This window comes from Dipodomys merriami, unplaced genomic scaffold (genome assembly GCF_024711535.1).
Source record: "Dipodomys merriami isolate MVZ:Mamm:240054 unplaced genomic scaffold, mDipMer1.0.p SCAF_44, whole genome shotgun sequence".
NCBI lineage: Eukaryota > Metazoa > Chordata > Mammalia > Rodentia > Heteromyidae > Dipodomys > Dipodomys merriami.
This window is the reverse complement of record NW_027206002.1, coordinates 8,514,426-8,526,065: the sequence shown is the minus strand read 5'-3', so window position 1 is coordinate 8,526,065 and position 11,640 is coordinate 8,514,426.

Genomic DNA, 11,640 nt, shown 5'->3' with positions numbered 1-11,640 from the left:
TGGACAGGGGTTTGCCGTGGGAGCAAGCACTCCAGAGGGCCTGCACGCTGTGTGGCGCAGCCCATCGCAGCTCGAGGACAAAATGTGTGAGTGCAGAAGACCCCAGCACTTCCCCCGCCCCCGAGTTGCCTGTCCCTGTGCCCCTCGGGTCATACTAGAAGGGTATACAGTGAACCCAGTTTCCCTCAGCTGAGAAATAGCAGAGTCTGCACTCACCACCATCATGTCTTCGGTTCAGGGCAACTAGGAAGAGGCCAAGGCAAGGGCAGAAATCAGCAAGTTAAGCCTCAGTTCTATTTGGAGGAATACTTGTTGACCAGCAGCCTGCTCCACCTCTGCTTCCGCAGAGGATGGCAAGTTTCCCTGCGAACCACTGGAGCAGCATGGATGGGAAGGCATGTTTTGGGAAGACGCTAACATCACAATGAGCATCCAGCGGGACACGGAGGGAAGGCATCTGGAGGTGTCCTAAGAAGGATCTGTTGAACAAAATGTACAAGTGAGAAGTGCAAGTGTGAAGGCTTTACTGTGGAATCCCTCTGCAGTGATGCACCAGTGTGGAGTTAGAGGTTCCCGGTGGTAAAACGTACCCTGGAGGAAAGAGAAAAGGGAGAAGCCTTAGACGCCATATTGGACTAGAGGCCGGAGAAGATGCACTCTGTCACAAAACAGTGAACATTTGTTGACCCCTTATTATATTTTCTGCTTATTTCAAATACATCATCTCTCACATTATCTGTAAGATTATCTATGATCTGTCCAACCTCTCCGTAAGGCGGCTATGTTTTGTTTGATTTTTTAAAATTTTGTTTTCTTGGGGCTGGGAAGGTGGCTCAGTGGTAGAGCGCTTGCCTTGCATGCCTGAGGCCCTGGGTTCGATTCCTCAGCACCACATAAACAAAAAAAAAAAGAAAAAAGCCGGAAGTGGCGCTATGGCTCAAGTGGTAGAGCGCTAGCCTTGAGCTGAAGAGCTGAGGGACAGCGCCCAGGCCCAGAGTTCAGGCCTCACGACCGGACCAAAAATAAATAAATAAATAAATTTTGTTTTCTTGTAAAGACGCTGTTCAGTGGGGTTACAGTTTCACGAGCAAGGTGATGAGTGTATTTCTTGTTGAGCATTGTTACCACCTCCTTTGTTGTTCTTCCACAATCCCTTCCCTCCCCTCCCTCCCTCCCCCCTCCTCCCCAAAGTTGTAAAGTTCATTTCCGACATAGTGTCTTGTGAACATCATCGTTGCAATGGGGCATCCTACATCCTTGTTTCAGCGTTTTGTTATTCCCCTTAGTTTGATTTTTACGAAAGAGGAAAATGAGACTCCCAAAAGGTATGCCACTGACCTTCGATCCTAGCACTGGTTGGCATCCCTACCTCCAAAGAACACATTTATCCACATGGTGCTTTCTGTATATCAGGCTGAACTCTTCTTTATCTAAACGTACTGCTTTCAAATTCTCTAGACCAACAGCACTTTTATATGGTCATTAAGGGACACCCGCCATCTCCGTGAACACGGGAAATAGTCCCCGTGTGAGCCCTCCTGGGGCTACTGTGCAGTAAGAGTAAAATTGCTCTGGGAAGAGAAGGGCAGTAAAGGGGCAGTGCTGAGGCTGCCGCTTCATTCAGATGCTCAGGCCGCTTGGTTGGGAGCAGAAGGTTGAGCACCATTCCAGGACACTCGGGCTCTGCAGACGGACAGGCGGGCAGTGGCCAATTCAAACCTCAGAACACGAATCCGGAAGAACCAAGAGCCACTTCCAAGTACAGGTGTATGCACTGGTGAGTCATACTTCACCTGTTTCCGTTCAATTTAAATTTTATTAAGTTCTTGTCATATGCTGACATTATAGCAATTTTAAGAAGACAATTCTGTTCCTTCGAATGCTCCCATCCTAGAGACACCTATCCGATCAAATTCATCAAACAATACAATCAATAAAACATTAAGTACCTAAGAGTGTGGGTTTAGTTACTTTTATTGTCACTGTGGCAATTTACTTGACGAAACAATTTAAAGAGGAAAGATCTGCATGGGCTGACGGGACCCCGGCCAGAAGTGGACATGGAGAAGAGCAGTTCGCCTCGTGGTGGCCATGAGGCAAATCAGAGTCATTCAGAAGCCGGGATGAACAGGACCTTGCCATGGCGTGACTTTGCTCGGTGGATTAGAGCTCTTTGCGATTAGGAAATGTGGGTTCATAAGCAGGCAGCCTCTGTAAGGGAATTAATTACCATCCAGAGGCCCCATCCTGGTCATCTATAAAATGGGATTATAAGGTCATGACAGAGATGACCTGAACATGTATAAATGCACTTACCATGGAGCGCTCCCACAGTAATCGGGAAATCAAAGCATCCTGCGTCAGTACCACCACCATCAACTTCACCGTCGCCATTTTTGACATCATGGTTTGGGGCCACATCTTCTTTGTTCTTCCTAGTATTCAGAAATGGAGCTATGGAATTGGTGTTTGTTCTCTGCCATTTCATGTGGAGAACTGGAAAGGCTCGTTTGTTAGCATGCAACCATCAGAAAACTTCTGGTAAAAGAGGAAGGAAACAAATGCTTGCTGTCCTTTAGAAAGAGAGAGAGAGACAGGAGTCACAGAAGCTCGCAAGTGTGCGTGTACAGTGCCAGGACTCCTGCCAGCAGCCCTCTCTCAATTCCTGCCTAATGATCCGGGTGCTCTTTCTGTCCTTGGGTTTGCAAGAGATCACTGTATCATCATCATCATCATTAGTATTTATTACTATTACATGTCTCCTTTTTGGCTCAAGACAACTTATGTCAACTTCTGCTTTCTAATATCCACAAGAGACGTCAGCTTCAACCAGATCCCAGATAAGAAGGGAGCACTTCAGATTGTGATGGCATGCACGTGGGCTGTGCGGCCTACCAGAGAGCAAACCTCCATCCAATCCGGAGGATCGCGGGGCCTGCCTGCTGGGCCTCCAGAAAGAAGCAAGCTCACTGGCCATCACTTGATGAACTTGCTGCGGCTGTACTTCACCCTGTGGAGAAGAATGAGCACTTTGGCAAACCGCATGGCCTCTCTCAGGCCGCTAGGGGCCTACTGAGCCTCTTCCTGCAGAGCTACCCACCCCCAGAATTTGCCTAGTTATCCAGTGCTTGGAGCAGAAGAAAGAGAGGACAGGATTTTGGACAGAAGCCCAGGGATGAGCTCGGGGGAAATGTTCTAGAAGAGTAAGCAGGGTGGAATTCAATTAAACGTGGATTCTGTGGGACCTGGATAAGATGCACATTCTAAACCGGTTGCCATGTAAAGGGATATTTTTGGAGCGTGTGATTAAACTATTTGCAGGAGCCATGATAGCAACAATTGTGTCCTCCATATTGTTATTTTAAATGATGTAAGACCTCCCATTAGCATAAAATGTAGGCGCATTGCTTGGTATATACACATGACGTAATAAGAGAGGGAGATGGTCAGTCTGGGAATGGGGAAACATTCAGAGAAGTAGCTACGAAGTATTTTCTGCATGATTTGGAGCCAATGATTCCTCCGTGAGTGATGAGGTTGCACACAAACCAAAGTGGTCAAAATCTCCCTCTCATCAATCCTGGCCATTGAAGCAATTAGTGGATTATGTAAAAATCGATATGAATACACCTTGGGAGCGATGCCGGCAGAATTCAAAGAAGAGCTGTGGGCAGTGGACTTACTGTGTGTTGTCGTGTTGCTGTCTTTTGGGGCATTATGCCAACCTGTGAAATGTAGAACCAGAACACCCAACTTGCAGTGGGGAAAGGCATTAGCTTGTGCTTCTTCAACTGAAAGGTGTGGAGGTAGACAGCTTGCGGCTGGGGCACTGAGAGGTAGCAGAGCTGATGGCTCTGTATTTCACGCACCAGTTGTGTCTGCGAGATTACAGCTGTGATCACTCAACGTCCGCCAACTCGTCTGCAGCCAGAAGGCAAGAGCCGAGCAACGTGGCCATCTTCTCTGGCTGCGGCAACGTGGTACAATATCTCTTTCCTTTCTGAACCTAGAAGTTAATATATGCAGATAAAACGTTCAAGGGAGTCCTACAAAACTCTTTCATTACTACCAAAATTCAATAGCAAGGGATGGTTTTATTAAACTTCATCATCTTTATTGTGTAGCTAGCCCAAGAAGATGAGAGTGGGAATGGATTGGTCAATGAATTGGTTGGGTGTATCCAGGAGACATTCTCCAGGCATATTAATGACTAGAAGAAGGGCTAAATAGGAATTAGAATGCAGGCTGCACAGAGGTCATCTTTGGCTTGTTGCAATTGAAGAGCCAGATAGAATTTGCACCCGTGCACACAGGACCCTGAGAGAGGCCTATTCTAATGGGAGTTGTAAGGATTTCTTTGCCACAGAGTTACTAATATTTTGCTATACTCAAGAGTTCCACTGTCGTCTGTTGTAGTTTACACAGCTACTATCTCAAAGTGATGGAGACCTGGTGTTTTTTTTAAGGCACCCAGACCATCACATAACCACGTTAGTTTGAACAACTCCCAGAATTTATAAGCAGATTTTTGTTTTTGTGGGTTGTGGGACTTGAACTCTGGGTCTGGACCCTGTCCCTCAGCTCTTCAGCTCAAGGTTAGCGCTCTACCACTTGAGCCACATCACCTCTTCTGGTTTTCTGGTGGTTCACTGGAGATAAGAGTCTCACAGTTTCCTGCCCAGCTGGCTTTGAACCACGATCCCCAGGTTTCAGCCTCCCGAGTAGCTAGGATGACATGCATGAGCCACCAGCACCCGGCTAGCAGATTTTTTTTTTTTAAGTTTTATGCCAGGATGAAGTGATGCGTATGTATTGGTACTCATTGTGAGTCTCACCTAGGATATTGCTTGCAGAATTAAGTCACAGGAATGGATGTGATTTCTACTTTCTATAATCGCGTAACTTTTTCTTCTTCTTGTTTCTAGCTGGAAATCACAGTCAGAACAGAATTGGGGCTGGCTGGCTTTGGTTGGCGCTGGTCTTCTATTATTCTTGTATGGTTTTATGGCAATTTCTTTCCACAGAAGTCTTGGTTCCCCTATGAGATCACCTACGTTCTAACCTTGTTCCAGAATCTGCCTCCCAGAGAATGGAGACTGTGATGGCATTTGGTCTTAGCCTTTAGCTGCAGAATAACGCACCATGGCAGCAGAAGCATCACTAAATGCTCACACACTCCATACCTAGGCTTTTAGTCATTGCCCAAGTCTTTTCCACTGAGCTTAGCCCTGACAGATTTCTGAATCTATTATCTGAGGAATGGCACTCTGTGATGGATATCATTTTCTGTTCTTCATTATCTCTTAACTCATACTCAAAGGTTGCACTTTAAATGTCAATTTAACCGCTAGGTCTACCTATTCTCATCTTCCTTCCCCAGGTAACTAGTTTTTGATTCCTCAGTAAAGTATTCCCACAGCTCACAGACATTCCATTGTACATCACGTATCATAGAGACATTGTTTTTGGTCAGTGTCTCCCTTCTACCAATTAGATTATAAACTTATGGGTGAGAGAGTTGCTGCCACCACCCTGAGTGCACTGTTGCACACATAATACTTACTTGGCAAATATTTTGTGAAAGAGCCTGTAAATGAATAAATTTCAGTTTGCCGTTTCAGTGCTTTCTAATTATACTTACATATGCAGGGTTTTATGTGTAGTTCTATATGTGTGCATGTGTGTATTTGGATGTGTATGTATATGTGTGTATGTGGATATAGTCCACAAAAAGAGGCCATGTTTAAATACTTTTTTATTTTACAATGGATAGGAAAAGCCTTAGATATAACATTTAATAGGGGGCTAAAGTACATTGCAATGACACAAGTTATTGCATTCCAGCTCATCTGGTATGCCAGTAAAACATACTCAGGGATCTAAATGACAGCCATAGTGTGAGGAGCAGTTCAAGGTTCTTACTGATACTTCTCCCCAGAGCACATTTCATACATCTGCACAGCCGAGGGAGATTTATGGGGCTCTGGATTAGCTATTTTTGCAAAATAGATTCATTGAGAAAAATTTAATTATGTATCTCTACTATGCACAGTGGATTGAGTAGCAGAGTCTGAATGTCAGAAATCATTGTCAAGAAAGAAAATGAATACGGTAGACGAGAAATGAAATTCCCTGAGAGTCCAGACCCAACCGATTGAAAACTGTGAAATTTATGACATTGCATCTGTTGGTTACTTTCAGAGGTCTTAAGGAAATTTGAGTTTCTTCAGATTTATGAATGATAAAAGGTAGCCACACATTTTTGGACAATATCTTCTTCTTTAAAAGCAGTGCCTTCATTTCAGTTGCTAAGAAAGTAATATAAATATGAGAAGTAAAACCCTATGGCTGGCTGACCATTTCTGTGTAGTAAGATCAGGATCAGAAATGCAACAACATTCACTGAGTGTGTCATTTTAGTAAATACAAAGTTAATATTAAGATAACTTTTCAAACCTATTTTTAATCCTATTTCCAGTACAGGACTAGGAAGGAACTTTTAAAAGATTAGCATCTTACCTCACACATTGATACAGTTTCTTCCAATGTTTTATTTATTGCTAAATCAGTGAAGTTTAGCATAAATTTTATGCTTAATTAACACATATTTAATGGACTATAAAATATTTACTTGGTAGCAAATAATTTTATTCTAGCATAAAACTGATTGCCAGTGTGTAAATGATTAAAGTGAATGTCACTGTTATTAAAGAAATTGAGTCTTTCACCAGTATTATTATTTGTATTTTTATAGTGGAAATGTTGATAAGAATGTGCTTATTTTTAATGGGTTCACTTAGGGTTATTTATGATGATATCTTCTCAACAGATGTTACAGTTTTGCATTGCCAGAAATATGTGTTTGTTTTCCTTAAAATGAGTTCTTGTTTTTAAGGGAATACATAAATGCATCAGCCTTATGAGACCCTGTATATGTCCTCTGACAAATGCAGTGGAGGGAGGGGGAAGGAGGGAGGAGGGTGGAAAGGAATGAAGAAAGTCGAGAGGGAAGGAGACAGAGAGACAAGAGACAGAGGAGAGTGAGAGAGAGAGCGTGAGAGAGAAAGAGAGAGAGAGAGGGAATGCCCAGCTCTTGGTTGACATGGAGTCTCATGATCTTTTACCCAGTCTGTTCTTGAACCAAAGCCTTCCAAACTCTACCTACCAAAGTAGCCAAGATTCCAGGTGTGAACCTCTGGCCCTGACTACAGAACATATTTTTTTATTTAGTTAAGAAACATTTACAACTTGCTGCTGAGAAAAAAATAAAATAAAATAGTATTGGAGTTCAATTCAATACTGTATCAGAGAGTCAAGTAGATGGTTGAAACTCCTGTTTCAATTATTCAATTTATTTATTCTTACAGATCATAAAAGTAAAGATAAAAATAAAAGAAAAATAAAGGAAGTTTAGTACATAGGTCTTACCCTGCCCGGCCCAAAAATTATAACCCTATAGAAATGATTTGATTATGATTATTCAAATATGACATAATTTTATACCTAACAATCTAAAAGTAAAAACTCTTAATATAATATTAAATCAATAGAATATTTAGGAAGGCTGCCGAATAAAGATTAAATATATCAGCTCTATTTTTTATGTTAATACAGCAAGAAATTGATAATTTTATAAAAATTCCAAGCAATATATTTATAAAAGTGTCAAATGAAAGGCCTAGAAATACACCTAAAATGTGTGAAATATCTCCACAGAGAAAGCTAAAACAGTTATGTGAGGAATGAAATAAAAGCATAACTAATGGGGAATTACATCATGTATGTCCCGATATTCTGAATATTAATTCTCTCTAAATTGATCTATGTAATTATTCATTTCTGATTGAATGCTAAGCTTTTTTCTTGAGTGGAAATTACCAAACTGATTATAAAATTTCTTCTGAAAAGACAAAAGAGCCATAAGAATTTTGAAGAATATAATTAAAATATGTACTTTACCAGAATGTGCAGATTTATGTGTTGACCATAGTTTAAAAATTATAGATTCACACAAGGGATCTAAAGAACAGGAAATTCAGATACAGCCCCACAGCAGAAACTGACTTATCTATTTAGGCTGAAATGATAACCTTATTGATAAATACTGTAAATCAATGGGACCTGCATGAAAATCAGTGGACCCTGGTCTGGTCTCAAACCACATACAAAATTAGTTCTAGAAGGTTGTATTTCTAAATGTGAAAGATAAACCAACCAAGCTTCTTAAAGATAACTTTCCCTGAGCCAAGGAGGACAAGCCAGAAATGAACTCAGACCTTAGGCCTCCTTCCAACCTTGTTTCCTCCATCCATTATCTGTGAACAAGATCTGGTGCCCCAAACTACTCCTGGACATTCTTTAGTTCCTTAAAATGAAAAATGTGTGTTCTGAGTAAAACCACAAAGATGACAAGACAAGGCAAAACTGGGGAAAAGATTTCCAAAACACAGATTAAAGACTTGGATCTGAAATATCTGAATACCTCTTTATAACAATCTTATTCAAAATTATATATATATATATGTATATATGTGCATATATATATATATATATATATATATATATATATATATATATATATATGCCCTAATCAAAAAGCCCAAATATCTGTAATGGGCAACAGTTTTATTCAGTATACATATAACTTAGGTTTGGAACTCACTAAACTATTAAGCCATTTTCTATCCTGTTTACAGGGAATATAAAAAATATCCAACTATTTAGTGGTATCAAAGGAATTTTATGGGCCTGGCTGAGAAGACACTTTTGCTACCTTTATTTAAGGCCAAACAATTTCTTGGAAATTTTGTATTTATAGTTTTATTTTTTTCTGGTAACAATGGGAGTCTTTTTCTTGACTAAAGAAGAGAGAAAGCCATTTGAAAAACAGAGAAATAGTAATTATATTTTATTAAGTTTCTAGAAACCTAAAGTCATACACTATTGATGTGAATTTTTGCCCATTAACCAGATGGATCATTTTACTGTAAGTTAAATGAGAATTATTGTTGTATATTTAGTGTAGGAATAGCTGACTTGAACTGAGAATTATAGATCGTATTTCATATAGCATATATTTGAGTTCCTATCTATTCATTTTTCTTTATGTCTTTGCATGTTCTCTCTCACTTTACTTTTTTGTTCCCTTTCACACTTATTTATTTGTTGGATTCCTGTTTTTATCAAAGGAGACTGCTTTGCCCTTCTGCCTGCTCTCTTCTTACTCTGTCTCTCAATTATTTCTCTAATGTCCTGACATATTAATGGCATCATAACATAGCAAGACATTATTCAGTACAGCAAATAGTCAGGTGTGAAAATAGATTGTTTTCCTTCTCCCTTTCCTATAGCCTTTGGTTCAAGTCTTTGAAAACCTAATAAAAACTACTGGCATTTTGTAAATTCATGACTTTGTACTCTGTGGTGCATGTTTAACCATCATGAGAATTTACTCTATTATATCCTATAATGTAAACAAGTATTAGCCGTCTGTTAAAATAATGATAAATGAATTCTTAGGCCGTAAGCTAACAAGAAAAATAAATTGAATCGGGGTGTTTTATGTTAGTAATTTCAAACTCTTAGGGCAAAACTTCAAACTTTCTAGAACTGAATTTCAGCCTATCACATATGCTTGGAAGGGGAGGAAAGTAGAAAAAATGGCAGATTGTCATTATTTTTTCCTGCTTGCTGGCAGACAATACACTATATGTTATAAAAGACACGATGTGAAAGAAGTCTAGAAACCCTTACAAATCAGTGTTCAGTTCTGAGAAGTCACTCCTAGACCACTTTTCTCCTACAGGTGCAATGTCTTTCTCTATTTACAAAATGTCGTATTGCGTGACATGACTTCAGAGGTTTGTGAGAATCCGCCATAATCTTCACACTTCCCCTTCCATTCAAATGCAGTGATTTCTTGAGCGTGGCCAAAACTTTGCAGTGACTGCAGTCGTCTTTGGTGGTGGTCTTCATGGCACATAAAACCATTTGGCAGCAATGAAACAACTCGTACCCTTCACACTGAAATTGCTTTTGGGATTTGAATCTGATGGAGTCACTCAGGTAGATCAGCCTGGAGTATTCTGGAAGATCGTTCTTCCTTCTACTTGGACGGAAATCAACTTGGAAAGAAGTAGAAAGACACACAGTTGGCCTGGCAGAGACTTGAGTAAAGCTTTTGAAGGATCTACAAATTGCTTTTCCCATTCAGGTTCACAGTGGAGTCGTGGAAGGTTCTTGCCAACATGGCAAGGGCCGCGGGATCTCATGAAATCCTGTGAGAGGCAGAGTGAAAAGTGGTGCACAGCACCCATGGCTGCAATCTTGTACTCGATGCTCCTCAATCTGTTTCTGCAAGTGTCTTAGCTAGAAAACTCTCCTCCTTTTGCATTTCAGAAGAGAGACTGTGATATGAGAAGGAAAAGCAACCTAGACCCACGACTGTCTTCACTTACATTATTAAGAGAAGTGTCTCAGAGTGTCTAGAATAATCCAGATTCATCCCGATCTCTCCGGAAAGTGAGGACACAGGATATTTCAGCAGTCTGTGTGCTTTGAACATGGAGAGCAAGAGAAAGAGATTTGGATCGAGGACTTGGAAGTTGTGGTTCTAGAAAATGTCGTCTATAAAAGATGACACGTGTCCTTTGACTTCAGTTTGATCCAAAGTCATTTCAAGCGAGTCTTTGACCCTGGGCATATGATCTGAGGATGTACTTAATACAGATGTGCGAATCGAGACTGGTGCTCCATTTATTTTCAGTACTGCCACGTGAACACGTCCATACAGTTTTTGGAGTTCTTTTCTTTATAGACTGTTCCATTTTGGAATCTCCTGTTTTGTCTCTGTCTTGTCAATAATTATTGTTTGATAGCTAAATGACTAGTTGAGGTTCCAAAAAAGAGTATATCTTTTTAGTGTAAGTCATTTGGAAGTTAAGGCCAAAGAAGAATTTAAGGCTAAGCAATTTCTTAAGCTGTAGCGCTCAGAGATTGGTTCTGCTCCTACACTCTTCCTACTAGTCTTTTTCACTCAGACTCCTGTAAAACATCACATCAGACTCACTGCTATACATCGACTTTCCAGGTGTATTTGTGCTTTTGCAGATAGGAACTGAAATGGTCCACAGTCTATTGTTATATTTCTCTTTTCTGGCTTTGATCATGATGACCTCTTTCCTTCATTGAATGATTATTATTGAAGAACCTGAGTTCCACAAGTCTGTAATTTCCCACATGTAATTGTTAAGAAAAAGATGCGCTGGCCAAACAAAGTGTAGGTGTGTGACAGTATTGATCTCGGTGTGGAATCATAGTACTGAGCTCTGATTTTGGAGATTGCTTATGGTACTTCCACAGGGTCATTAAACCAAGGGGAACTGTATGCAAGTGATGAATTGGGTTAAATATATCAATAGCTTCTGTATATGGAGATGCTTTAATAATGGCTAGAATTTTAGAATGTACCGGCATGTAGAGACCAAAGTATGGGTCTCAAGGGCAACCTATGCTATGGATAAATCCAAATATCTTACCCTTTAGAAACCATGGCAATGTATTGCTTCCAAGCCCTGCAGTATTTCAAGTGTGACTAGCAGTAGGTTCTAGGGAGGATCATATGTTCCGACTTAATTAGAA